Source organism: Panthera onca, chromosome A2 (genome assembly GCF_046562875.1).
Source record: "Panthera onca isolate mPanOnc1 chromosome A2, mPanOnc1 haplotype 2, whole genome shotgun sequence".
NCBI classification, from domain to species: domain Eukaryota; kingdom Metazoa; phylum Chordata; class Mammalia; order Carnivora; family Felidae; genus Panthera; species Panthera onca.
The window spans coordinates 155,534,042-155,561,236 of NC_138340.1; the positions used below are offsets into that span (position 1 = coordinate 155,534,042).

Sequence of the window (27,195 nt, forward strand, 5' to 3'; positions counted from 1 at the left end):
GACTGCCCCAAAATCCTGACTCTGGGTGGGATTTGAAGGGAGGAAAGCCGTTGGCACAGAAGGTTTTGTTTTGTTTTGTTTCGTTTTCTGGTTGTTTCTCTGACAGTCACTAGTGTCTGCTTGGGACCCTCTCTTCTAAAAGCTTTTTGCCTTTAAAGTAAAATCTGTTTTCCAGAAAGTAGAAAGCAAGTTATCAAAGTCTGAAGGGTGAAGGTCATCGTGAAGGTCAACACAAAGACCTGATCCTGGGTTTGCCTTCATAGCTTTGTCACTGGCTCACCTGGGGCCTCGGGCGAGTCTCGTTACCTCACTGTCTCTGTGTCCTCTCAAGCAAACCGGGAGCAGAGGCTCCTGGGGCACCGGGTCTCCTTGGCCATGCTGCCGCTATTCTCAGAGACTTCGAGCCCGCGTGGGTGTCTGCTTCCTGTGTGAAGGCACATTTGGAGAGTTTTCCTCCCCCCTGCTCTCACCCCCCTCACTCCTCCGAAAGTGACCTCAAGCTAACAGCCAGTGTGTGCTCCAGTCCAAAGCCTTCGATCTACCTTTTTGTTCTCAGATGCCTTTTCCCACCCCACTTTGCCTATCTCATTTGACTGTCCTTACTGACAGAGTTTTGGTAGGAGAAGGACATCAGACGAGATGGTGACTGAAATGGCTTTGCAATCTCTGACTCACTATACAAACATGGCTTGTGATGTCAGAAGCGGAGAGGCTGTCTATGGGATGCCGCCACCGTGAAGAAAGTACAGGTGGGGGGGTGGGGTAAGGGCAGTGGGCGGCAGAGGGGAGTTGGCCGTGCAGGGAAGATAAAACTTTTGGAAGGGAAAACGGCAGAATCACCAGAGCATCCTCAGCATGGCAGCGGAGAAGGATCCCCCAAAGGCAGGGCACCCTGAAGTAAGGGGAAGTAGGAAAGAAGGGCGGGAGTGGGTGATACTATAGCACAAGGGACTGCCTCCCCTAAGACTGAGAAGATGAGGTGCCCTGCGGGGAGGGGGTTCCACCACGCTTACCCTAATCCTCCATCCATGGCGCCTTCTATCCAAACCCTCCTCCTTTCTGCCCGTCCCTAGTGGTCATCACTCTGGCACCGGCTTCAGGAAGGCCATTTAGACCAGTGCTGTCCAACCAGTGTGAGCCACGTATGCAATTTTAAATATCCTACTAGCCGCCCCCTTTTTAAAAGTCCAAACAAACAGGCGAAGTTAATTTTAACACATTTCAACCCAACATATCAAAAATATTATTTTAACGTGGAATCAATGTCAAAAAGTTACTGAAATACTTCGCCACCTTTGTTTTTTAATGAAGTCTTTGAAATCCAATGTGAATTTTATTCTTAGAACACGTCTCGGTTTGGACCAGCCACATTTCCAGTGCTCGACAGCCACGTGTGGCAAATGGCTACTGTATAGGACAGCAAAGATTTAGACTCTTTGTTAAGAGACCGAATAGGACCCCCTCCCCCACGAGTCATTCGGGTCTCCCGGCAGACAGAAGCCGGAAGTTGGCGTTGGCCCCCAGTAGAGAGCACAGCAGTGATGGCCAAGCTGCCCTCCTGGCCCCTGAAATTCTACTTCACCTGCTTAGTCGGAGGAGAGGACTATTGCCTGTCAAATACATGTCACGTCTCCACAGGGTGTCAGTGTTGCCCCTGGACACGGTGCTGGTGACCCGTCAACGTTCTCCTGCCAGAGCAGGTCACTTTCTTCAGCTATAGGACCATCCACTTATCCCTCGTCCACAGGCCCTTTATCTTACAGAGGAGAGGGGGCCAGACAGGCCTCCCTGTCTCGGTCAAGAATAATGGTCTCCACACCATTTTGTCATCGAGTCCAGTCACCTGCTCATAACATCTCACTAATATCTGGCGCTGTGTTTTGTTTTGTTTTGTTTTGTTTTTTCCCCCAATCCCTTCATTTCTTTACATTTGTATCTTAAAGTCAGACGCTAAAAGGGGATGTGTTAGAGCAGTGACCATAGAGAGGCAAGACCGGCTTTTCTAGAAGGTGACAGGTTCTGTCCTTTGCCCTGAGACTCAGTCCACCATTGCCTCCCTGTCCTTCCTGACTAGAGACCTTCCTTAGAGGTGAAGAAACCTCTTTTGTTTGGGGTGGGGGTGGTTGGGGAGGAAGACAATGCCAGATCTCAGCACAGAGAACAGAATCAAATGCACGCCAGCAACCCCTGGGCATTCTCAAAGCATTTCAAAGAGCCAGTATGACACGATTTAACTCATTTAAAATATAACATTCTGAGCCCTTTGATACCAAGTGAAAGAAAATGAGCTGATTTGGTGAGTATGTTTTATATATGGTCATTAGACGGGGACCATAGCCGACAAAACTCTCAAACGAATCTTGGAGGGTTTATGGTCCCAGATTATTGCTTGGTCAATATAAATTTACATAAATTTACCTTTCATTTGCATAGTGCTTTCTGATTGGGTAGACAAGGAGCAGTATGTACTGCAGGATTCCAACACCGCCTCTGCCCTCGGAGGTAGCCATTCCTGCGGTTATTGGTGCTAAAATAAGAATAAATATTATGTTAATTTGTTCTGATACGATGTGAATAACTGTGTTGTTTAATCTTAACAAGAATGCGACATCTTATCAGATCTATTGTACTGTCCGTTCCTTCTCATAATTAACTAATTAATTACAGGAAAGGTGATCCAAACCAGATCTTGAAACCATTGTGCTCTCCAGAGAGGTGAATTTAACAGGGAAGCGGGAGGGGGGGGATGAAAAGGGAAATTGCCAGGTTCCTGTAACTTTGCAAGGACTGAGGAAGCAGAGAGCATTTGGGGACCTCGCGGACACTGACTGCATCTTGCAATTTTCTTTTTCAAATTGGCAGAAATCTCGTATTTCCATCGATTGAAGAAAAAAAAAGTGTCTGGTAATTAATTAAATGACTTGTTCATGGAAAAAAAAATAAAAATAAACTGTCAGTTGTGGAATGTAAACTGATTAAACAATTAAATAAAGAAGATCATGTTGTGTGTTTTAAGTAATTGTGTCTGCTGGGGGAGGGGAGGAAGACGTCGCAGTATTTGGTGGAGAGCCATGTTTCATCCCTCAGGTTTCGTATAGGAAAAAAAAATAGGACAACTCTTCTATAGATAACAGACAGAAGACTAATCCTGGAGGAAATAGATAATAAACATTTCAAGCATGTGCAAGCCAAAGGTCCCTGCTTTTACAGTTGGGTGAGAGCAGGGAAATGGAGAGCAGCTCAGAAGAGAACAAGAAGGAATCAATGGTTCTTTTTTCCCTATCGCTAGCATTGAGTAACTTTTTGGAAAAAAAAAAAAAAGCTTTATGAGATCCTGCAATTACTGGTTACATTCTAACCCCTAAGCCTACTTCCCGGCTCTCAGTGAGGAGAGAAATTTCTCATTCAGTCTCTATTATCTCTGTCCCTCCCATAGAATCACAGTTGCCAGCCACCCATACCTTTTAAAAGTTTCTGGCTCAGATGGGACAGCCCGGATAGGACAGCTAGGAAAGAAAGACGGTGGGAGGCACGTGCTTGTTAAAGGGCGTGACGTGTCCGTCAACATCGCCAGTGTTAAGCAAAGGAAACTGTCTCCATCTGGTGCAAGTGGAAAAGAAATTTCCTGAGAAGCTTGGGTTGCTGGAAGCCCATGGCACAGGCAGGAGGAAGCCGCGAGATAGCCAGAATCACACCCCAGGCGAATCCGGACCCTCGCCCAAGCTGCTGTTGGACTCTGGAGACCGGATGGTCCTGCCTTTACCACCACCTTCACCAGGATGAATTCCCAGGTCTCTTCCTCCTTTCAGGCGGTAGCCCCAGAGTCCAAATCCCAGGCGAGCACACCATCCGAGGGGTCAGGAAAACAAGCCTAGAGCCTCCTATTTCTCTCTCTGGTGGCGAGCTCTGCCTCCCACCAAGATCCGACAATTCCCCAAACATACGAGGAGGCATAGAATGCTGGGAAGACAAAAAGGGGGAAATGCCCATTAGAGGAAGGCTCCCTGAATGAGAGGTATAATGCTCCATCTTTGTGGTGCATCTGAGCAGTGGCCAAGGGCGTATGTGTATAATCTTCACGATAGTGATTAGCAGCACGGCTCACAGCTCTGTAGAAAGAGGGGCACGATGCTGGCCATCGTACAGAAGACCTGCATAGATTGGATCTGAAAAAAAGAACACTAATATTAAGGCAGTGGAATTTTAAAAGGAGGAAAAGACCAAGAATCACCACCATCGTCTTGGAGGTAATGGAACTAAGCAGTAAAACGTTTCAAAAGTAGGTAGAGGTCAAAGGTAAGTGCCTTGCAGAATGGGTGGGGGAATGGCTCTAAGTAGAGAAAATCTAGGAAGAAATGGGAGACTAGAATCCCAAGGGGCCCCTCCCCTCCTTGGTAGTCATGTCCCTTGGGAGAGAGAGAATGGAAACCCCACTGGGGTTAAGAAGTGAGGAAAGCCTTTCAGTCCTTGTGCCTTCAAGGGAAAGCAGGTGGACTTAAGGAGCTTCTGCCGCACCCAAGATGGAGTGGAGTTGGGGAGGATGACGCTGCCTCCAGGGCCTGCGGATGTGTGTTGCAGCGTTCTGACCTGAGGGCTGGGTGAGGGCACCAGCAGCTCTCAGGCGTGATGCCCGGATGCCCCTCCGACAGCCTGGGGTAGGCCACGAAGAGATAAACAGCCTGGCTCTCCTTTTTCCAATGAAACACAACTTTGATTTCTGTGTCTGATGAATTATGCAGTCCGCTGGGTGTGTGAGAAGCACACCTACTCCCTCTCGCCCCAGCACCTGTGCCTCCGGGCACACAGGCCCCCACAAGGAGAGCTGTTACGTAATTGGAGAAAGGCAGCTCCGGGAACTGTGACCAAGTCCGCCAAATATCCAGGGTGGTCCATGGAGGGACACCGTCCTCCAGGAAGCCTTCCTTTCCTGAATGTCCAGCTCGCCTAGTGCCCTCCCCCGAACCCCCATGGCACCATGCTGTGTCTCTCTCATGGCATCTAGCACTTCCGGATGGAATTGGTGTTTTCTCCCATCTCCTCCGGAACTGGATTGTCTTGAAGAGCAGGGATCCTGACTTAACTCGCCTTCGTATCCCGGTGACTAGTAGTGCCTCGTGTGAGGTAAATGCTCAGTAAATACTGACTGACCTGAACCAAACTAAAGTCTTCCCCCATCCGCTCACTCAAGTTGGCCCTCAATACTGGTGTCCGATTCTTCTGTAAGTAAGTGTTCTTGGGGGTCCCCACGTCCACCCTCAGATTCAACGATTTGCTAGATGGGCTCTCAGAAAAGCTGCTACACTCAGGGTTGTTGTCGATAACGCTGAAAGGAAACAAAAAGGGAAAAGGCGCATGGGGCGGAGTTCAGGAGAGAGCGGACACAAGCTCCAGTTGTCCTCTCCCAGGGGTTTTATACAGATGGCACTTAATTCTCCCAGCAATGCTGTGTGACAGAAGAATTGCCAACCAGGGAGCTCACCCAAGCCTTCGTGTTCAGGGAGTTGGGGGAGGTCGGCCATGTAAGCTCAAGCATTCATACAGCTGGCCTCATGTGAGCAGCTTCCAACCCCTCCTGAAGTCAAACTGACACCCCACGGACAAAGCCTCCGCCGTAAATCACAATGGTAGCGTAGACTTCCCAGCACGGCCCAAGGTAAACCAGGTAAGGCAAGACACAGTCATCAAGCTGGATATTCCTTCTTTGGAAAGCGCGGGGTTTGGGCAACCCAGACCTGCTGTGTCAGCCCTTTATTGTACGTACGCTAAGCTGTGTGATACGTTCCATCGAGCAGAACACGGTTCCTCTCCACGTGAACACAGCTCCTCTCCATGTCTTCTAGATCCCTTCCCTTGCCCCTTGACCATCTACAGACAAGCCCGGTCCTGCCCTTTGTGGGTCACTTACTGAAGCTCTTTGGCCTTGGTCCCCTTCCCATCCAGCCTCTGCAGACAGCTCTATGCACCCTTCACAAGGGGCTGGGGTGAGGGGCAGGGGAGGTTAACACAGGAGCTCAAGTCTTTGAGCCGATCTGAATTCAAGTCCTTCTACATACAAGTTGTGTCATTGCCCCCCTCAGCCTGTGTCCCCGTAGGTACGTAACTGAGCCCTGCAACACCTACCCCCCATACCACTCCACAAAGTGAGGGACCCATAGGAGATGCCTGGCCCAGATGGTCACTCAGTGCCTGTCGGTCACCCCGTACGCCTGCACTTTGCCCTCTCATTCTTAAGCAGGCCCCACGTCTTCCCTTTCTAGGAAGGCTTTCTAAACGGAGATTTGTGCGATGTGAGAGTCCCACAGGAGTCACCACCCCACGATCCCACAGAGGGCGAACATTGATCCTTTAGGTGCAAACTCACATTTACCGAATTCAACCACTGTTTAGTCCATACAACTCCTACATAGGCATACGGCTAGTGCAATAAAATCATCCTTTGAAATATTTTTAACTCAGGGGAGGAGGAAAATCTGGTATTGGAAAGGCTCTTTCCCTTTGTGGAGGCCTCTTCCTTTTCTAGGACCGACAGAAACGCTCTACAACCTTGTCACTCTACCGGCATCGCCCGAGATCTTGCTAGACATGCCGAATCTTCAGTCTAACCCCACATCCGCGGAATCAGAGTCTACAGTTTAACATGACCTCCAGGTGATTCGGACACACTGGTCTGGAGCGTTCAGCGAACCTCGCTACGTGATGGGAAAGTTGTTTTCAACATTTCTGTTAATATCTTTTATCTAGGATAGAGATCACAGGAGGATTTCAAAGGACAACGAAAAAAAAAAAATTAGTCCCAGGGTGAGGTTTCAAGCCACATCGGAGCAGGTATTATGTATTTTAACCTACATCCCAAGAAAGATCCTTCCTTCTGGGCTTCACCCTGCTTTTGGGGGGTAAGCACTGGGGGAACGGGGCCAAGTAATTAGGTTTTGTGTGTCCCCATGAGCAGGTGTCGGGCTACCCCGACACCGTAGCAGCTGTGTCCGAGCAGGTGTGCGTCACACCATGTGGTTTTCGGCCACCATGGAGGGCAGGCTTGGGGTGGCCCGAAGGGGAGGCGTTTGTGTGCCCTTGCCTCATCCTAAGAAAGCCTGGGCTGTGAGACCAAATAGATCTGAAGAACAGGGATTAGAAACCCATTGCCCTGATGTCCCTTCTTTCGTGCTCTTTGTGAACTAGATGGCACAAAGTCCGCCCCGCATTCAACTTTGGTAGCACTTGCCAGTGATACAGCCTCAGGCAGGATATTTAGCATCAGTTTCCCCCTCAACAGACGAGGGTGGTACCAATACCTACTTTGTACCTTTTTGTGTGAGGGTAAAATGGGTTAATACTTGCCATGTGCTTAAAACGGAGCTTGACACACAGTAGGTACTATGTATGTACTTATTACTAAACAGTTCAAATTTTAAGTAGCCTGGCGAAGTCGCCCTGGCTAATGAGACCTGAGCAGAAGGTGGGACTGTGGGGCTACACGTGAGGACAGAGCCGTGGGGAAGAGGGTAATGGAGAGTTTTCTGCAGAACGTCGCTGTGAAGCTGATGGGGGCTCCTGTTGTGTGGAGGAGGTGGGGAGGCCCATCTCCACGAGCAGCCGTTGGCGTTACTGGCTGGGGCCTGACCCTTCCCGTGCCAGGCTGCAGCCCCTAGAGCCGTGGGATCCCCAGTTCTACCTCCTGGCCAGTGGCTAGGACCGCAGTGACCCCTCTCGGTTTTCTCTGTGCCCTGCCTCAGGAACCCCTCCCCTCAAGGTGAGTTTTCGGTGTATGTCTTCAGAGCCCTTCTTATCATGGAGGTTTGGAACAAGGGTGTTATTTTTTTTTTTTTAATTGTTCCTTTCCGCTAAACAAATAAATGTTCTTCTAACTACCAAGTTTGCTGCTCCAGGCCTGTGAGACCCATTTGTAAGGCACGGAAGGAAGAGGCAGTGTAATGTATGTGCCTCTCTTGGAACCAGCCAATGGTCGTATGCTCCATTTGTCTGATGTTTTGTTTTTTGGTTTTGGGGTTTTTTTTTGGAGACAGAGACGGCGCAAGCAGGAGAGGGACAGAGAGAGAAGGAGACACAGAATCTGAAGCAGGCTCTAGGCTTTAAGCCGTCAGCACAGAGCCTGACACAGGACTTGAACCTGTGAACCGTGAGATCATGACCTGAGCTGAAGTTGGACGCTTAATTGAAGGAGCCACCCAGGCGTCCCCTCATATGCTCCACTCGTTAAGAATTTACTTTTGGGGCACCTGGGTGGGTCAGTTGGTTCAATGTTTGACTCTTGATTTCTGTTCAGGTCATGATCTCATGGTCATGTGATCGAGCCCCAGGTCGGGCTCTGGGCTGACCTTGGAGCCCGCTTAAGGTTCTCCCTTTTCTTTCTGCCCCTCCCCTGGTTTCTCTTTCTCAAAATAAACGGTGTGGGGGAGGGGGAAGAATTTACTTTCTGCCGGACACTTTCTTGTGTTCTCTCATTTAATCTTTAATTCTATTAGATTGGTACAATTTCCCCCACTCCACAGCTGACCGGAGTGGCCCGTCTATGCCTGGTTGAGCCCTGAGATCCCACTCCCCTGGTGTTCCGTGCGGAGCAAAGACAGCAACTGTCCTTCCCAGGTCCAGGGGCCCCACCTGTGGGGTGTGAGGAACCTGAATGATAATGCCCATCCTGGCCCTCAGCTTCTCCCTGGGCAGGGACGGGTGCAGAAGGGTTGAAGGATAAGCTACAGTTGGGGACGGACCTCCTGCATCTTAACACCAGTCTTATCTGTGTTCTCTGAGTCTACCTCGAACGAGGGGTTTTACCTTGGCAGGGAAGGGGTGGTTCTCCTTAGCTTCTCCTCCCTTATTTCCCTACACTATTCCTTAAATTTTGGCAATGTGCCATATAAGACAGAAGAACTAATTTCCCCCGGGCCTCTGATCTACGGGAAAAACAAAAATAAGCAAAAAACAAAGCGAAACAAAAACCACAAGCAAAAACAAACAAAAATACTGCTACTTATAAGGTAAAGCCATTCATAAATATGGTAAATAAAAATGAAAAATCACTTCAGAAGCACAGCAGATCAGTTCTGAAAGAGGCGGTAACCATTGTCCTCAAATTTGAAAGTGCCTCAGGATCACTGGGGAGCGGTGGACTGTTTTTCAAGTGCAAATTTCGTGTCAGGCACTGTCCTGGGTCACGATGATTGAGCAGTGAATGAAACAGACGGAAAGGGTTGCCCTCACGGAGCCCGCTCATGGTATAGCATGGGCAGGGGGGAGACAGATGGTATGATATAGTAAATATAGTGATATAGATGATAAACTAGGTAAACGTCAATATGGTAAGTTCTTTGGGGAAAAATCAGGGAAAGGGGATGGAGGTGATGGGGGTGTGCCTTTAATGAAGCCACCTGCCTTGCAGGGACATATGTGCACCGTTGTCCTTGGGTCAGATTTCAGAAACATACAGTAGAAGGAGGAACGATGTGGGGGTGGGGGTGGGGCAACAGAATCTGTGCCAAGTTGAATCCACGCGGCTTTATTCCATCACTCTGTGACCATTCCCACAACCGTGGGACCCAAATAAGACCTTCTGCTCGCTGTGATATTGACGACTCACTCTTCATGCTTCATCTCCCCGGAAGCCCAACCTCTTAGGAGCTGGACCTACCTTTGGCTCCGTTCTTGCTTGTGTTTGCTTTTCCTATAGATCAGAGGCCCGGGGAAAATTAGTTCTTCATCCGTCTCCTCCTACCCACACTCTACTGAGAACAGACCACTGAGATGGGCGTTCAAAAGTATTTTTAAATGGAGTCAGCACACCTGACACTGAAGATCCCAGGCCAACAAAGGTCTTCACTATCCATCCCAGACCACACGGCCCTCCGCCGAAGACAGTGCGATTCCAATTCCAGTATTGTGTCCTCGGAGATCACAAATCATTTTCGTGGCTTAAAACCACATGGGGACATCAAGACCTGTCTAAAATTTTATACGTAGTCACCAGTCGCCTTCTCAGCATCTCGTTCACAAGAAGGGTCCTCTCTATTTGAGACAAAACAAGAAACATTTCAAAAGACGTAAAAATATAAGGGTTCAATGAGGACACAGAGCTCTCTCTGTTCTGTGTACCCCTTCCCTCCAAAGGAATCACTGCAGTTGGTTTTCTTAATCTTTCCAACAGTCTCCAAATTCCTTGGGTGTTTACCATGATAATTGGTGGTTTTAATAACCTGATAAGTGTCTAAAATTGTAGGCCTGAAAAGATAATTATCTCTGAGGTTCATAGACTAGAACAGGAATGTGTTGGGAACAACAACAACAAAAAAAAAACAACAAAAAACCCAGATTTGATCATCTATATCTACAAGGTGAGTGGAAGAATCCCCAAAAGGTATTGCTTTAGAATATAAATGATGTCTATGCAAAGTAGTTCTCATTAATTCTGCACCAAATGGTCATAAAAACAAAATGGCCTTCAGAAAGTACTCTAGTTATCCAAGCTTAAGAATTTGGTTTCTAGCCCCTAGAGGTCTGCCTTTTAATATAACTTTTAAATGTTGAAGGAATGAGCTTCATATAGGACTAAGCAAAAATAAAATCTATCCTTAGCTAGTTTGAAGGCCAAGCGTGGATTCATCTTGTTGAATATTGCATATCCTGGCATCTGCATTTTCTTCTAGAATAACGCAGTTCCTCTGATACTGAAGGATATTCTGAAACTAAAATACACAATGGCTTTTTGCCATCTTAGAGGAAAAAATGTGATATGCCATGTTAGCCACACCAAAACTTTAATTAAAAGAACCAAATGATTCTTACCTTAAAAAAAGAGTTTCATTGGGGAAAATAAGGAACATGCACACACACACACACACACACACACACACACACACACACACAGGAATGGGAGGAGAGGAGGGAAGGGGGCGGAAGGAGGAGGAGGAGGAGACAAGAAGCAGGAGGGGATCTGCTGAGTTCCACCACCCAAAGAAGATAATCACCAGTAACATATTGACATACTTTCTTTCTAGCTGTTATTTTTTAAAATCACAGTAAATATGCTGGTTATGCAGCACAAATGATATTCCAGCTTATAAAAATCGGAAGCATGCTCTTCCTTGCACTAAAGCTCCGACCTTCAGTCCTTCATCGTATCAACTTCCTCCTGCAACATCACAATGCTTTGTCTTGAAATGAGGCCAGACTCCAAGCACCCGCGCCAGACTAGATCTGGAAGTCGACCTCCGTTTTCAGTCCTTCATATTTGCCTTCAAGTGCATGACAGTGAAGCTTCGCTTTAAATTTTGCCTCCTTTTATCCCCTAATAATCAGCACAGATGTTCTGCCAATCGCTAGGCTGCTGGTTCTTCTTCTCCATAATTTAACGAATTTTCTTACTAGAACTATCAGAACTTAAAATGTTGCTTTGCCCATTGTTAGCCTTTTGAAGGATTATATACAGAATATTCTATCTTGCCCTGTTATGTCCCTCATTTCTCCTCCCTTCTTCCCTCCGATACCTCTCTCTCTCTCTCTCTCTCTCTCTCTCTCTCTCTCTCTCCCTCCCCTTCCTTCTCGCTCTCTCCACACACACACACCACTGAGCCCTACCAGTAGACCAGAAGTAAGTCTGAATACATAGCTAGGAGATGGGAAAAAGCAGCTGAGAAGAACAACTAGGGTGTAGGAGGTTGAATGTGGATTCAGGGTTTCTGCATATTTTTGTACAAAATAGATCATAACGCAAATAGCACCCTCTAGATTTGTGCAGTGTACAACCTGGACAACATTTACAGTGGCCCTGTGTGTGGTACAATACCAAGGCTTCAGATCTTGGCCTAAATGACAGAATTCTTCCCTTGTCTCCTAATCAAAAGAGTCCTTTCTTCTTAGTCTTGCTCCTGCCACATCTGCTAAGTTGTAGCATCTGCGCCCCCATACTCATTGCAACACCATTCGCGGTAGCCAAGACGCGGAAACAACCCAAGTGTCCAAAGATGGATGAGTGGATGAAAAAATACGAAGGAATATTATTCTGTCTTATAAAGAAGGAAATCCTGCCATTTGCAATCACAGGGATGAACCTGAAGGACATGATGCTGTACTGGACCATCACTGCATGATTCCACTCTTGTGATGTTTCTGAAGGATCAGACCCCTAGTAGCAGAGAACACGGGGGTGGCTGCAGGGGCTGGAGGGTGGAGGAAACCGGGAGTTGCTATCCAATGGCTACAAAGTTGCAGTCCTACAAGACGAGGAAGTTGGCAAAACCTGTTGTACCATAAAGTGCCTGTAGTTAACAGTGTGAAATTGTACACTCCAAAACCCATTTGTTAAGAGAGTAGATCTCACGTTAAGTGTTCTACACACACACACACACACACACACACAGACACACACAGACACACGCGAAAGACACAAGGAAATTCTGGGAGGTACTGATGTGCCCGCTCCCTTTGCTGTGGTAAAGGTATGACGGGGAGTTTGCCTGTGTCCAAACCCATGAAATCATGAGTTAAATGTGTGCCATTCTCCATCAGTTACAGTTCAATAAAATTGTTAAGAACGTTACAGGAAGCTTGGGGAGGTGTGGATAAGAACTCAACTCTTCTGCCTAAGAATATTCCAGAATGGAAAGTTTAAAGAATCAAAGGAAGTAATAAAAGCAATGATGAATGAATTAAGAGACTAAATCTACAAACAGGGGTGCCTGGGTGCCTCAGTCAGTTAAGCATCTGACTCTTGGTTTTGGCTCAGGTCACCATGTCGCAGTTGGTGAGTTCGAGCCCCGCATCGGGCTCTGTGCTGAGAGCCTGGAGCCTGCTTGAGATTCTCTCTCTCTCTCTCTCTCTCTCTCTCTCTCTCTCTCTCTCCCCCTCCCTTTTTCCCTCTCTCTCTGTCCCTCCCCCACTTTCACGAGCTTCCTCTCTCTCTCTCTCTCTCTCAAAATAAATAAAATTAAAAAAAAACCCAAGGAAACCAAAAGTAAGCCCTTTCCTGTTAGTTTTGCACTCAAGCCCTTGCTCTGTGCCCAGTCCTTGTTGGGTTGGCACCACTGTTCTAATTTCCAGTGATTTTGTTTGTCTGCCCACTTGGACTTTGGCATCCCCACTGCAGGCTCCAAGGGAGCAGAGACTGGTCTGTCTGAACTGCATGCGGCAGGCCCGTGAGTCCAAAGCCAGCAGCCACCGGGCAGGACCCCGGTGGGCACAGACCGCTGAAGGCGGGTTTCCATAATAGGACTTCCAGAAAGAAGGGAGGGACGGAGGGAATCGAACAGGGGAGCAAATGCATTCTGCTTCCCCCCCTGCCTTTGTTCCATTTTCGTGATTTCTGGAAACAATGAACAAACGAACCGCCTGTTATTCCAGCTTTTCTGCTTACCCCCTCTTCCTTTTCCCTCTGTCCCCCATTCGTCTGTGTCCTGTCACCAGTGGGAGGAGGTCATAAAAACCAGGACCTCCCACCTGGGCTTAAAAAATGGTCTCTCTTTCCCCATGTCTGTCTCGGATCTGTCTTCCCCTTCCCCCTTCGCGTCCTCACACACAGTCTTGTGATCTTAGAGACGCGTTCAAGGGGGAAAGTGTATGCGCTGCCGTGGGAGACGATGGGTGTGGGGGGAAGGGACAGGGAGTCTATGGGAATTGCCAAGTGACAGTTTTGCCTGCTATCTGGTTGCCAAGGTAATTGTGAATCTTCATCTTTGCTGCTCTGACTGGTCATGGCCAGTGAGGACGGGGGTTCTGCGCCCACCCACAGCATCCGGCTGAGTTCTCAGGGTCGTACCCGTGAAGACCCCCACCCCTGCTCTCTCTCTCTCTCTCTCTCTCTCTCTCTCTCTCTCCCATCCCCTGACATGTCAGGAAGCAGCTGTCACCGTTGCTCTTTGAACAGAGGGGCGGCTTGTTAGAGTCTTCTGTATATTTGGGGGGAGAAAGTATCACGTCTGCATGTGTGAGCACTTGCGTTCAGATAAAGGTCAGGGATTGTGCCCTGCAGATGTTCAAACAGCAGAAATCCAGTCTGTTCAGGGGCGCCTGGGTGGCTCAGTCATGATCTCGTGGTTCGTGGGTTTGAGCCCCCTGTCGGGTTCTGCACTGACAGCCTGCTTGGGACTCTCTCTCTCCCTCTCTCTCTGCCCCTCCCCTGCTTGTGCGCTCCCGCCCCCCTTCTCTCTCTCTCTCTCTCTCTCTCTCTCTCTCTAAATAAACTTAACAAAAATCAGTCTCTTCAAACCCTGAGCACTCTTGTCTTCAAAAGAAAGAAAAAGTGGGGCACCGGGGTGACTCAGTCGGTTAAGCATCTGACTTCGGCTCAGGTTATGATCTTGCGGTTTGTGGGTTCGAGCCCCACATCGAGCTCTGTGCTGACATCTCAGAGCCTGCAGCCTGCTTCCGATTCTTTGTGTGTGTGTGTATGTGTGTCTGTCTCTCCCCTGCTCACATTCTGTCTCTCTCAAAAATAAATAAACATTTTAAAGAGAGAGAGAGAGAGTGAAGGTGCCTACCCCTCATGGTCTCCTAGCTGTTTTTCTGCTAAAGGATCCCATTCGTTGAGAAGATAGAGACTCACGCCTCTTCTGGCAGCTGTAACCCACCTCTCCCGGGAAGGTGTTCTCCATTCTGTCTTCGCCAACCACCACGAGAAACGAAGATTCTTCTTTTGTTCATTTTCCCCTCCCTCCCTTTACACTCCTAGCTCACCGCCTCCCGTGCTCCCACCTACACACAGAACAAGGAAAAGGTATTTGCAATGGTCTTTTTTTAAAAAAGTCTTTCAAGAGTTTTTGGCAGTATTTTCAATTTCCTGCCAATATGTCTTTATTTGGCTATTTCCTCTTCCTTCTCCTTGTCTTCTAGATTTTCTAGGGAATATGTGTTTTTTTTTTTTTTTCTTTAGAAGAGAAATCTGCTGCTAATAGAAATTCAATGGGGAAAACAGTAGGCATGATTTAGGATCATCTGGAGATCCTCATTTGTCTAATAACAATTTTATGGCACTTTATAATTTATGCATGCATACATTATCTCATGTGACAACGGAGCCACCAATGGCATTGCCTGACTTCCAGAATCACTGACAAGTCTTTCTTCTTTCTTCCTTTCCCCCAGCCCTCTTTCCAGTCTCCTAACTAACATGAGGATATGCTAACAGAGTATCTGTGGGTTTTAAACAAATACTATGGGGCGCCTGGGTGGCTCAGTCGGTTAAGCGTCCGACTTCGGCTCAGGTCACGATCTCACGGTCTGTGAGTTCGAGCCCCGCGTCGGGCTCTGGGCTGATGGCTCAGAGCCTGGAGCCTGCTTCAGATTCTGTGTCTCCCTCTCTCCCTGCCCCTCCCCCGTTCATGCTCTGTCTCTCTCTGTCTCAAAAATAAATTAAAAACGTTAAAAAAAATTTAAACAAATACTATATTAAGACGATGTGCTTTAAAATGAAAGCAGCTCATAGTATATCTACTACAAAGTGTATCTACTTCATTTTGAAAAGCACTTATCTGCCAAGAGGAGAAGATAAGGATCCCTTGACCCTAACATCTCTCTTTCACAGGGAGAAGGGGAGACAGATTTTGTAACTTGTATTGACTTTTGGAGACATTTATTGATCTGGTCACCATTATATAGAAATTAGAACTTGACTCTACTTTCAGCTAGTGCAGTGGGTTTTTTCCTGCTCTTTTCCTTTCTTCGTTAGCATCATCTGAGAGTGTTTAGATTCATGGGTTTTTCCAATGCCCATATTCTAAAAAAAAAAAAAAAATGAGGCAAAGGGGACTCGGGAATTAACGAGAGTCACTCAAAGAGAGAGGGGCAAACCTGGGACTCAAACTCAGTTCTCCTGGCCCTGAACATTGCTTTTCTAGCATTTAAAAAAATCATGTTTAAATCATTTTAGGAGACAATTGGAACAAATTTGAACACTGACCGGATTATTTGTGTATGTTCAAAAATCACTGTGAACTATCTTAGGTGTGTTCATGGTAATGTGACTGTGTCTTTCTAAAAAGACCTGAAATTTGTAGGCAGACCTTGAAACAGTTATGGCTGAAATGACAAGATGTCTGGAATCTGCTACGAAACAATACAGGAGGTGAGGAATTAGCATGGGTACAGATAAACAAGATGGATCATGAGTGGACCATTGAAGCTAGGTTCTGGGTATATAGGGATTCCTCACACTATTTTTTTTCTATTTTTATATATGTCTGCTATTTCCCATAATAAAAAATTTTAAGTAAATAATAAAAATTGAAAACATGTTTAAACCAGGTACTACCTTCCCAGACAAATAACGGAGCGGAAGATCCTGACTTCGGGGTTTACATCCAGTGTCTGCTGGGAACCAACCCATCAAATCTCAAAATAATTTGCAGGACAGACATCAGGATTGAGAGAGCAGCTAAATATTCAGCCACAAATGGGTCATTGGTGAGGGAAGCCAAAAATCCCCTGGAAAGGCAGGGAGCATGTCACTGAGTTGCCAAAAATAAGCCCAGCTTCTGACAGATGTCCCCTTTGAGAAAAGCACAACTGTGCTCTCCTTGTCTGTGGAGTCAGCACCAAGGACCCCCCAAAATAGCACCAACAATGCTCTGTTGGAGAGCCAAAGAATAACAAAAGACGTTTTTAGTTCCTTCCTCCACATGCCGGTAGGACCCTCCTTCACAGAGCCTTCTCAGAAAGAAGCGTTCTTGGGCACCATTAGTGAGTGGGTGGGTAAATCAGTGGAGGCTCTTTAGAGACCAATTTAACAGTGTCAAAATTTTGGAGACACAGCAATTCTATTTCTTGTAATTTTCCTGCAGCTGCATTCATGTACAGATATTTACATGAGGACATCCACTGCAGCATTGTTCGCTACAGCAAAAACCGTAAACAAGTTCACATTCTTTCTTGGGTAATGGCAAGAGTGAATATGGCCATATTCATGCATGGTGTTCCATGCAGCCATTAAAACCTCCAAGGTCAATCTGAGTGCTGCTGCAGAGAGATGTGCAAGATAATGCACTGAGTAAAAACACTAGACATGTGCTTTGGTCCTGTAGGAGACCAGCTGTTTCTGGAAGGTGTGTAGGATTATCTTTGGATGCAGTTGAGGCTCACCCTGGGCTGAGGGAGGGGAGCTGACAGAGATGATGTTCCATCCCAGGTCTGCCTCATTGCAAAGCTTGTGCCTCCAAATTTGTTTTTTAATTTTTTTTAATATTTATTTATTTTTGAGACAGAGAGAGACAGAGCATGAATGGCGGAGGGGCAGAGAGAGAGGGAGACACAGAATCGGAAACAGGCTCCAGGCTCTGAGCCATCAGCCCAGAGCCTGACGCGGGGCTCAAACTCACGAACCGTGAGATCGTGACCTGAGCTGAAGTCGGACGCTCAACCGACTGAGCCACCCAGGCGCCCCATTGTGCCTCCAAATTTTAATGGCCTCTTCGTGTCGACACAGTTGGTCTTCTGAAATTCTGGTGGCAGATGCTTGAAGATTCAGCCACTCTTCTGCTATGCTCCCCACTTTGTTGGCCCCTTGTGCCCCAGAGCTCTCGCTAAAGGAGTCCCTAAGTTCTGGGACCAGAAAGATCAAGCAGAGTTCACGCTCCTCCGGAGAAATGAGGACCATCTGGCTACCGCCAGCCACTAGGGACTTGGCTTCCTGAATTCTCACTCTGCAGGAGGGATGCAGTGTCCTCTTACTGTTTCCCCCCCAGGGATTTCTTTGGAGGCAAGATAGGAAAAGCCTGCCCCAGGACTTGTCCACTTATCGTTTTTGGTCTGCAAGAACCTGTGCATGACCCCTACAAGGCTCTTTCTGCTTTGGTGTCTTTTTTCTTTTCCGTCTTTCTTTTTTTCAGGAGAGATTAAATGAAGCTTAAAACCTCTGTAGAAGAAGGTCAAAGAAGACATGAAGGAGAAGAACTGTTTTAAAGTCATTACTGCCTTTCTTCAAAATATGGAATTACTGCGTCCGATTTGTCTAAAATCAGAAGGATCCTCAGTTTTTACCTTCTGGAAGTCAGCCTTGAGTCTCTGAGGTTGATCTGTCTCTACCAACAGACTCAACGTACAATTATGTAAGCCATTCAAGAGCCATTCAAGAATGGAAGTAAGGTGGTGTTGTGGACTCCTACAGGGATCTACTAAAGACAGAATGAGAAAATCTTTCACGTACAGGCTGAAAACAAGTTCAGACATCATGTGGAGAACCAGTGCTGCTGTGGTCAGTGTGGGGGTCCAGCCATGAGCCCGAGTCTGCCCAGCTGCTTTGCTCTTGAAGCCCCTGTAACCAGCATGTGCAGGTGGTAACTTAGTAAGAGCCCTGCACAGGTAGAGAAGCCATCCTTAATTGATAAGAATTGATTACGCAGGGCTTTCAAGTCTTTGCAGAAAGAGACCTCAGGCAGGGGATCTTAACCTTGATTGGAAAGAGAGGAGAGAGACGTGCTACCGAAAATTCTATGCTGAGAGGACAGCAGGGTGAAGGGAAATTTCCAGCTGGAATTCCTCCTCTGTGTCCCCCACCCCACATCGTTCTTCCTGGCTGTTCAAGCAATCAGACAATGGGTGGAATCAGTGAAAAGGTTCCCTTCAGCAATCCAGATTCTTTAATTTTACTCTAAGTAATGATTTCCCGTCACTTTGTTCCCCGCTCCGGGCTCTTGCGTTTCAAAGTGTGGCAAACTGGGCATCATTTTCGATAGAGAGCTGACTAATGTAGATCGTAGCCTAATGATTGCTTCCTGGACTTTGCATGCCATCCTTCTATAAATACAGCCTGGTATCATTTTGGCTTTTCAGCAATGGCACTCCCTTGCTGCACCCCTCCCGCTGTGGTCAGCCATGACCTCTGTCGTCTCTTTGTGTTGCACCTGTGCCTAATCTGTCCCCCCCATCCCCCAGCCCTGCTTTTCCATTACTGGCTTCTCTGTCTCTAAATTTACCACCTTCCATATTCCCGCTCATAGACAACATGAGATTAGCAGAAGCCAGAACTCTTCAAACTATGTTCTCTTTCACTATTGTCTAGGAAGAAAGAAACATCTTCAAGTTGGAAAGAGTAGAAGTAAATAAAGGGTGGTGGACAAACTACCACCATGTACAAAAGGGGCAGCACCTGTTACGGTGAAGGGGCCCACAGTACAAAGCCCTGGGATCAGGGGCCGGCTCCATTTTTCAATAACCGCATGACCTTGGACAAGCCATTGAACCCCTTTGAACTTCAGTTTCCCTTCCTATAAAAGGATGCACTTTGACTCCTTCATCTCTAAGCTACCTTTTAAAGACTCAGACTTCAATACTCTCCCGTAAAATAAGCTTGTTACTGGGCCCCTTTTTGAACATATAAGGCTTTTTGGAGTTCAAGAGTCAGGTGGAAAAGACAAAGCCTGGCTTCATGCTCTAAATCTTAGGATATTTTGTTGATCTCATTATGTCTGACACATTATGGAAACAAAAGCATGGGTGTATCCCACCTACTTCCAAAGCTTACATTCTGAAAGAAAAAAAAAAAAAAGAGTGAGAGGAAAGCTTCTCCCATCAGGACATTTTAGTTATCTCTCAGTTCTGGCACTTTCTACTCATGAGAGCAACCAGAGGTATTATTAGGGAAAAGTGAGCCTGCCCTGTGGCTTTCATCTCAAATTCTAACATAGCTGACTGGACGGTCTTCTTCTCAGTTCTTGGCATCTTTTGACAATCAGCTTGGCCTCTTGGTACTACAGGTATCATTCAGGCCCTTCATACGTTCAGCATCAAAAGATCAGAAGAATACTAACATGTATAGATTCTTCATATCCACAAGGGAGAAGATTTAAAACACCCTGGGATGAAGATTCTCAGCAGGTGGCTGTGTTTAATCGTGGTAGATGTTCAGGGTCACAAAGGCCTATTCCATTGCCTCATCCTACAGAATTTGGTAAAAATCAGAAGAAACAATAATTGATGTGAGTGCAGATCCTTGCCACTTAAGAGTCAAGAATAGCTTCCTTGTGCTTATGAAGACCACTCTCCACAAATATTGTTTAAAGTTCAAACAACTTTGTCTTGGGATGTGTCAAGAAGTTGTACTATGATCTGACAGTCACAGTGGGTAATTTTTGAGGAATCATGAAAGAGATAAATAAGATTGGATAAACCATCATATGGGATCCCAACCATGGAAAATCAGCTCGATGTCAATGCCAGGCTATAATCAGTAAGTTAGATTTATTTAAAGGGGGAGAAGCCTGTGAAGTTTAGAAGAGTGCCAGGGGCATCAGGTCTAGCATCCGCATGCTGAGATGTTGTACCATACAAGCTGTGTGTGTGTGTGTGTGTGTGTGTGTGTGTGTTTCTTTAATGGGTAACTTGGCTGGCAAATTTCAGGGGCTATTGTCGATGAAGTGTGTGTGTACTTCAGAAAATCTTTTTGAAACGTCATCCATAAGAGCTTTGTGGGTAAGATGGAGAAATAAGGGATGCAGACTTTTCCAGTGTATTTTCAGTTTGTGGTTGATTACCCGTAAGTTTTTTTTAATATATTTTTAGAGAGATAGTGATAGAGACCATGCAAGCAGGGGAGGGGAAGAGAGAGAGGGAGAGAGAGAGGGAGAGAGAGAGGGAGAGAGAGAGAGAGAGAGAGAGAGAGAGAGAGAGAGAGAGAGAGAGAATCCCAAGCAGGCTCCGAGCTGCCAACACAGAGCCCGATGTGGGGCTCAAACTCATGAAACTGTGAGATCATGACCAGAGCCGAAACCAAGAGTCAAACGCTTAACCAACTGAGCCACTCAGGTGCCCCTGATTACCCATAAGTTTTATGAATGGCTCTGGGTCGACATGGAGTGGTGGGTAGTTACTACTGGAGCTTCTGTCTTAGTCTCAATTCTTCTAACATCGTTGTTGGGAAGAACAAAAAAGATATGCGTGTCAAATTTGCCAGTGACCTGAAGCCAGGAAGGATTGCTAATGTAGTCATTGACAGCATCAAATTCAAAGTGATTTTGATAGGATTTAACCTTGAGCTGAAACGAAAAATACAAAGTCCTACATTTTGGGTTCAAGATCAGTTGCACACACGCAGAATGGAGGCGATGAGGCTTGGCAGATATCCACATGAAAACATCTTACTATTTCAGTTGGCCACAAGCTTGATGTGATGTAGGGTTAAAACTAAGCCAATGCAGTTTTCAGATTCTTTTACCAGAAGTAAAATGTCCAGGCACGAAGGATTTTTTCACCCTGCATTTTATGTTGGTCAAAGATCTAGTGAACCATGTTAAATATTTGACCTTTACAGTTTAAAAGAGTCACTGAATTAGGCTCTGCATAGACGAGAGTGTCTTGGATGAGAATAACCATAACACATGAAAAAAATGGGATTTCTTTTTATTACTATTTAACCAAAATTTATTGATCATTAATTATGTGCCAGGCACTATAATAATCCTCAGAAATCCTCATAAACAGACACACACAGTGTGGTCCTATTGTCAAGGTGCTGACAATCTCGAAGAGAATCAAAGGCATATGAAGGAAACACTACAGAGTGGAGAGCATCGGAGGGGCAGATGTGAGTAATTCTGGTTAGAAGGATCAGGAAGAGGATCATGAAAGCTCAGAGGAAGTGAACTTTGAGAACCATAACTTTTTGAAGCTGGAAAAAATCTGTGTTGTTGTTGTTGTTGTTGTTGTTGTTGTTGTTTTGTTGTTTCTAATGCTTATAAAGCAAGGAGATGGCTTCTCCTCAAGGGTCACTTTGGCTCCAAGACTCTTTGATGTGACACAGCTCCCTCTTAGATCTGAGGATTGGGCCCTGTGCTACAAGGCCCGCATAGCTAGCTGCAGTCTTAGAGTTCTATGGCCATGAAGTCCTGCTGAATTTTATCCAATTGTCTTTTCCTGTGGGCCAATTTTTTCCTAATTGCTAAACCTTATTTTGCATGATTTTCTGGTAGAATTCAGCTGGCCTGCCAAATTTAGTATTGCCTTACAATTCGACAGGCACACACTCAATTCCTTTGTCCAGATCACAAAGCCTATGACCAGAATAGATCCACCCTCAACCCAGAGCAGGTGGCTTTACCACTAGGTATGTCCCAGGCCACTCTCCAAGGATTCTTGCCAAGGACATGATGGATATGAAAAGACCTCAGGCTTGTGAGTGAAGGAAAAATAGGCTGGGCCGGAAATTCTATGACACTGAGAAAAGGTGGCCTTGAAAATAAATAATCATACTGATCTCAGTGAGGTAAGTGTATATGGCTTTGACCCTGTTAAAAATAGAGGTAGTAAGGGCACCTGGGTGGCTCAGTTGTTGAATGTCTGACTCTTGATTTTGGGTCAGGTCATGATCTCATGGTTGTGGGATCCAGCCCTGTGTCAGCCTCCTCCCCCCACCCCCCCCAGCATGAAGCCTGTTTGGGATTCCCTCTCTCCCTCTCTCTCTGACCCTTCCCCACTCCCTCTCTCTCTCTCTGTGTGTTTCTAACAAAGGAGAGGAGGGGAGGGGAGGGGAGGGGAGGGAAGAGGAGAGGAGAGGACAGGACAGGACAGGAGAGGAGAGGATAGGAGAGGAGAAAGGTAGCTTCTATAGTGTGTTATCTTGGAAATACCTGTGCCCTGCTGTTTGCATGGTGGGAGGGTCCCCAGAAGTTATTGACTGGGGCTTCAGAATCAAAATTTGCATCTAGAAGCTTCTTTTTCATTGTATCTATCTTTCTATGCTGAGATGATAACTCTCCATAGTGGATCGTCCCCCACAGGTCTTCCCTTTTGTCTTCATTTGCTCTGGCTTCATTAGAATCCCTGTGGTCCAAAGAGCTCCTAATTCCACTTGGAATTTCCTAGAATCCGGATGATTCTTTCCACATTCTATAGTCTTTATCTACATCATGTCTTGTTTTGCTATTGATATAAACCAGGTCATTAATACTCTTTCCCATGGTTAGTTTTATGCATCAGCGTGATTTGGCCACCCAGATATTTGGTCAAACATCCAGTCTGGAGATTGTTGTGAAGGTATTTTTTCTCCTAACCTGAGTAAAGCAGATTATCCTCCATGATGGGTGGGCCTCATCCAATCAGTTAAAGACCTAAATAGAAAGCAGAGTGAGGTCCCCAGAAGGAAGATGGAATTCTGCCTTAGACTGCCTTGGAATTGAGCTGCAAGGTTAACATTTCCGTGGGTCTCCAGCCTGCAGGTCTATCCTGCAGATTTTGGACTTGCCAGCCTCCACAAACATGTGAGTGAATTCCTTACAATCTCTCCCGCTCTCACTAGCTCTCTCTCTCTCTCTCTCAGAAGAATAGAGATACACCTTATTGGTTCTGGTTCTCTATAGAACCCTCATACACTCTTTAAACTGGAGGATGAGTAGTTCAAGCCTGCACTCAGTTTTTCCTTAGCCGCCAGAAATAATCTCAGCCCCTGCTTGACAGGAAAATCATGTTCCAGACATGAACTTCCTCACTTTCCACTCTTACAACCTGCAAGCAATTACCTGGGCTTAAACGCGCCCTTACCTCTTACCCTCAAACTAAGAAAAGATGACCGTTCTCCTATTGTGGGTTAGTCCCTCCCCCTGTGCTCTTGATCTGAATGAACCCTTCTCTTCTTCCCCCAAACCAGAACCTAGCTCCATCTATCACCACCTCTCTCCAGCACCCACAGACTTGCATCCATCTCCTTCCCAAGGACCTAAAAGTAGTTCAGATTATTTCCCATATTTTACAAAAGGAAGCAAAACAACATCTCCTTGAACCCCAAGTGGCATCTTACCTCTTTCCTTCCCTTCACGGCCAAGTGATTCCTCCCCCTCACTCTCTAGCTGCTGTATTCTGACCCCCGCCTCCCACTGTGCCATGAAATCCACTCCACCAAAGACATGGTGGCCCCTGGCTGCCAAGTTCAGGGAGCCTTTCGGTCCTGACTTGGGCCTCTCTGAAGCTGCTGACACTGACCACTCCCCTTCCTGGGCCTCCCCACCCCCATATCCCATGACTTCATTCCCAAAGTGAAGGAGTCAAACCACTGGTGGCAGAAGGGGTAATTTTAGATGCTGTAAGACCACAACCAGGGCTGGGGACACTGTGTAAAATCTTTCCCTCTGGATTTCAACCCTGCCTCAGCACAAAATAAAATGTGAGTTACATAGTGAGAAAATAAATTCTCTCTTAATCCTCTTTCAGTTCTTCTGATTGAAGCAAAGAAAAGGTTTCTGTTCAGAATTAGTGTGTCTTTAACACTTTTCTAAGGCTTGCTCATATTCCTTTTCTAAAATTAAAAAAGAGCAGTCTCAGACCTGGAGCCTTCTCTGGCCAACAGTCACCAACTAGAATGTAGAAATAGGGTTTTCTTGATTTCCTTTTGCAGTTATTTTTAGGAGTACTAACTTAAAAAAAAAAAAGGAGTACTATCTTTTGGTGGCAAGGGATATTACTTTATCATTTATTATATAAATGATATATATATATCATTTAAATATATATCATTTATAATATATTATGCGTTTTCTTTCAAATAATCTCATAAAAAATTAATCAAAGTTGAGGTGAATTGAGAAAAAGCCTGAGAAAACCAATAGTCCAGGTGAGAAAGGACTAGGATATACAAATGCCTGGGGTCTGGGAAACGTTGCTTTCCATGCCAGTGTTTCTCAGGACTCTGATGTAGGCTCTCATCTCCTCTTTTGTGATTTCTCATCTAGTCACATAGATTGGATGTAATGTTGACTCCATTATCTCTGTCTGTAGCTGTCTCCTGAGCTGTTAATGCAGATTTAACCATCTATGGGATATCCTCACTAGATAGCTCACAGCCCTGCTAGATTCATCATTTTCTAAACTATACAAGCCATCATCATCCTTTCCTTCCCATATTTACTACCCCCAAAGAATGGCACCAGTTTGTTATCTAAGCTGGAAAACTGGGAGTCATCCTTAGACCCTCCTTCTCCCTCATCACTGCTCAGCCACTGGGGTGAGTGATGGAATCTTCTTTTATTATTCAACCTGAGTGGGCTCCCTCCTTTCCCCCATCTCTGCCTGAAATCAGATTCATCATCTGTTGGAAGGGTCTAATTGGCCTCCCTGCCTCCAATGTCATGCCCATTGTGGGCAGTGCCATGAGCCCTTGGATCTGATGGTACCGTTCTCGTCCCGAGCCTCAGGTTGCTGTTTTCAGCCACATAAGGAAATAGGCCATATGAGGGCTATGTCTTAACCTGAGGTCCACAAATGGGTCATAGGGGTATCTTGAGCCCACTGAAATTGATTGCAAACCTTTGTGCATATGGCTATAAATGCATTTTTCTAGGACAAGAGTCCATGACATCATCAGCTCCTCAGAGGGGTCTTTAAGACTAAGAGGAGAACCTCTTCTTGCCAAATTGAACCATCATGAGAATTAACAAGTAGATGGAGTGAGACTGGATGGCATTTAAGAGTCTCTCCTCCAGGGGCACCTGGGTGGCTCCAGTCAGTTAAGCGTCTGGCCTTGGTTTAAGCTTAGGTCATGATCTTGTGGCTAGTGAGTTCAAGCCCCGCATTAGTGTCTCTGCTGACAGTGTGGGGCCTGCTTGGGATTCTGTCTGTCTCTCTCTCTCTTTCTGCCCATCCCCTGGTCATTCTCTCTCTGTCTCTCTCTCTCTCTCTCTCTCTCTCTCTCAGAAGTAAATTTAAAAACATTTTAAAAAAATATTCTCTCCTCCAGCTTCAACCGGTCTTTCCCTGGGAACCTCCCCACCATCAGTACCCCTTACCCCACAAACACTTATCTTCTGAAGCCCTCAGCTTCTACCAAACTGTTTAGATAATAAACATTAGCTGTTTGGGGTACCTCCATCTTAAATGTGCAAAGAAGATCACGTGGATAGATAGATGCCTCCATAAAGGGAAAATGCAGAGCTAGGATGCCAGAGACAACTTGCAAGTAATATTCTTCAAAACTCCAGGTAGGTAGGGTACTTGTGGCTTTGGTGGGGGAGGGGGAGGAACACGTGTGCCTCTCCCTCAACGGTACAGAGGAGGAATTATGGGAAGTTCTGGAGATCATTATTATAACAAAAATAAATGCCATTTACTGAATTCACTGTTGCCAAGTGCTGTACAAAGCCCCTCTATGACATAAGTACTAGTGCTATCCTTTACCAGATGAAGACGCTGAGGCTTGAGTAATTAAGTATCTTACCCACAGTCGCAAGGCAGGAAAGAGGCAGGGCTAGAATTCAAATACAGATCTGTTTGGCCCTGACCATGCTGTTATGCTCACAAGAGCACGATTGATTTTTCAAAGTTTCTTATATCTGCTACGTAAACCGTAAAACAAACGTCGCAGTTCACCTTGTGCTGTGGTACAAAAATTCCAAATATCTCACCAAGCTAGAAAATAAAACTCTACACTTCTTTTTATGTTATTTTTAAGTGTTTTACTTCTGATTATTTATTTATTTATTTATTTTTTGAGAAACAGAAGAGTGCAAGCAGGGGAGGGGCAGAGAGAGGGAGAATCCCAAGCAAGCTCTTCACTGTCTGCACAGAGCCCAACATGGGGCTTGAACTCATGAAACTGGGAGATCATGACCTGAACTGAAATCAAGAGTCAGACACTTAACCAACTAAGCTACCTTGAAGCTCTACACTTCTACATTCAAAAACTCTGTACTCCATCCACCCCCCCATCCTCAAACATTTCATTCAGACTATGTTTATGGGTGTTTTGAGGGTAGTAGGTGGAGAGATCAAGTTGCTTGCTCAATTAATGATTAGATGATGGCACAGGGACAAACTCTGAATCACAGGCTTTCATGCAAAGGTTTCTGCAGTGGCCTCCTTAGCCCTCAGGAATAGCATACAGGAATGCAGGAGCAGGTCGGCCATGCAGGCCTGCACGAGGCAGTCCGGACCCAGCTGACCTCTCCCTCACATCCCCCTGGGGTTGCAGGGACCTTTGGGTTCAGAGAAAATGCTGGGTTTGTTGTCCACAAAACAGCAGCCCTAATGCCCAAAGGTTGCCAAGATTTTCAGGGAGAACCCCCAAGCATCACAAAGGTCAGGCTAAACCTGGGGAAGCTCTGGAGTGAAAGGTTAAGATATCGGGACACAGGCATTCTGGAAAGACAACATGAGGAGAACAGCCAGAGCTAGGGCGACAGAAGTGGTAATGATCACCCATCATTTATTGAGCACTTACTACGTGACTGGTACCGATCCAAGGGATTTAAATTTAATCATCACAACCATGGAAGA

The 27,195-nt window shown here is 46.2% G+C and overlaps 1 long non-coding RNA gene across 1 annotated transcript; it reads right to left on the reverse strand.

Moving 5' to 3' along the window:
• Positions 1-19,515: 19,515 nt before the first annotated feature.
• Positions 19,516-25,978, reverse strand: LOC132679605 (uncharacterized). Its single transcript, XR_009610246.3, has 3 exons — positions 25,787-25,978; positions 22,563-23,042; positions 19,516-19,876 (listed from the first exon to the last, which is right to left on the reverse strand). It is a non-coding gene; the product is annotated as an uncharacterized LOC132679605 (long non-coding RNA).
• Between the last annotated feature and the right edge of the window lie 1,217 nt (positions 25,979-27,195).